Source organism: Malus sylvestris, chromosome 5 (genome assembly GCF_916048215.2).
Source record: "Malus sylvestris chromosome 5, drMalSylv7.2, whole genome shotgun sequence".
NCBI classification, from domain to species: Eukaryota; Viridiplantae; Streptophyta; class Magnoliopsida; order Rosales; family Rosaceae; genus Malus; species Malus sylvestris.
Window position 1 is genome coordinate 13,473,174 of NC_062264.1, and position 2,284 is coordinate 13,475,457.

A 2,284-nucleotide genomic window follows, 5' to 3' on the forward strand; every position below is an offset into this window, starting at 1 on the left:
TTGAAGAGGAGCATTTTCTACCCTATAGAGAACGTCTTGCTACGAATCATCTTGTCATGGAATGCCTTCGTCTTCTCCTTGTAAATGCAAGCGTTTTCATAAGCTTCGTTCCTAATTTCCTCAAGCTCATTCAATTGAAGCTTTCTATGAAGACCTGCGACATCAATGTCCATATTGAATGTTTTGACGGCCCAATGTGCACGATGCTCTAACTCAACAGGAAGATGACATGGTTTCCCATAGATGAGCTGAAATGGTGACATCTCAATCGTTGTTTTGTAGGCAGTACGATACGCCCACAATGCATCATTCAAACACAAGCTCCAATCTTTACGAGTTGGCCCAACGGTCTTCTCCAAAATCTGCTTGATTTCCCTATTCGAAACCTCGGCTTGCCCACTCGTTTGAGGATGGTAAGGTGTTGAAACCTTATGCGTGACATTATACTTCTTGAGCAGCGTCTCAATGGTTCGATTGCAAAAATAGGAGCCTCCATCACTTATAAGTACCCGCGGCATTCCAAACCTTGCAAATATGTTAGTTTTAACAAAATCTGCAACCACTTGAGAATCATTAGTACGGGTGGCTTTTGCTTCCACCCATTTCAAAACATAATCAACCGCAAGTAAAATATAATTGAAACCATGAGATGAAGGAAAAGGACCATAAAATCAATTCCCTAAACATCAAAAATTTCGACACAAAAGATGGGGGTTTGCAGCATTTGATTTTTTGAACCTATATTGCCCATTCTTTGACATCTATCATAAGTCATACAAAACGTTCTAGCATCTTTAAAGATCGTAGGCCAATAAAAACCACATTCTAACACCTTAAGTGCTGTTCTTTGAGTGCCAAAGTGTCCCCCACATGCATAAGTGTGACAAAAGGTTAAAATTGAATTGAACTCAGAATGATGCACACACCTACGTAGAATCTGATCAGGGCAATTTTTCCACAAATAAGGGTCATCCCAAACATAAAAACGTGCATCTTTCTTCAATTTATCACCTTGTTGCTTGTTTAGGGTGCTTGGAACTTGTTTAGTGACCAAATAGTTAACTAAATCGGCATACCATGTCACACTTACCTCAATAGACAGCAACTGCTCATCAGGGAATGTTTCTGGGATAGGCATGGCATCTTCATCATGTACCAAATGGCTCAAGTGGTCAGCCACCACGTTTTCACTTCCTTTCTTGTCTCGGATTTCGATATCGAATTCTTGGAGAAGAAGCATCCAGCAAATAAGCCTTGGTTTGGCCTCCTTCTTTGTAAGCAAGTACTTCAACGCTGGATGGTCAGTGTAAATAATAACTTTAGTACCAAGTAAATATGAACGAAACTTATTTAAAGCAAACACAACAACAAGAAGTTCTTTTTCAATGTTAGAGTAGTTTAATTGAGCATCATTCAAGGTCCGAGATGCATAATAGATGACATGTGGTTGTTTGTCCTTTCTTTGTCCCAAAACAGCGCCGCCTAATGCATAATCGGAAGCATCACACATAAGCTCGAAAGGAATGCTCCAATCTGGTGGCATAATGATGGGGGTCGAAGTTAGCATCTCTTTGAGGTGTTTGAACACCTTCTCACATTCCTCGTAGAATTCAAAGGGCATATCCTTTTGGAAAAGTCGGCACAAGGGTGTTGAAATCTTTGAAAAATCCTTGATGAATCGCCTATAGAATCCTGCATGTCCGAGAAAAGAACGAACCACTCTAACTGAAGTAGGAGAGGGTAAGTAGCGTACAAGATCTATTTTCAATTTATCAACCTCTATTCCCCTTTCAGAAACGATATGCCCTAAAACTATGCCTTGTTTTACCATAAAGTGACATTTTTCCCAATTTAAAACAAGGTTAGTTTCAACGCATCGTTTTAAGATTAATGTGAGATTTTCCAAACAACCATCAAACGAATCACCAAAGACACTAAAATCATCTATGAATACCTCAATAATCTTCTCAACAAAATCTGAAAAGATACTTACCAAGCATCTTTGAAAAGTGGCAGGTGCATTGCATAAACTGAATGGCATGCGACGATAAGCAAAAGTACCAAAGGGGCACATGAAAGTGGTCTTTTCTTGGTCGTCCGGAGCTATGACAATCTGATTATATCCCGAATAACTATCAAGAAAACAATAAAAAGAATGACCGGCTAACCTTTCAAGCATTTGATCAATGAACGGCAAGGGAAAGTGATCATTCCTTGTTGTGTTGTTAAGCTTCCTATAATCGTTGCACACTCTCCAACCTATTTGGATACGGGTTGGCACAAG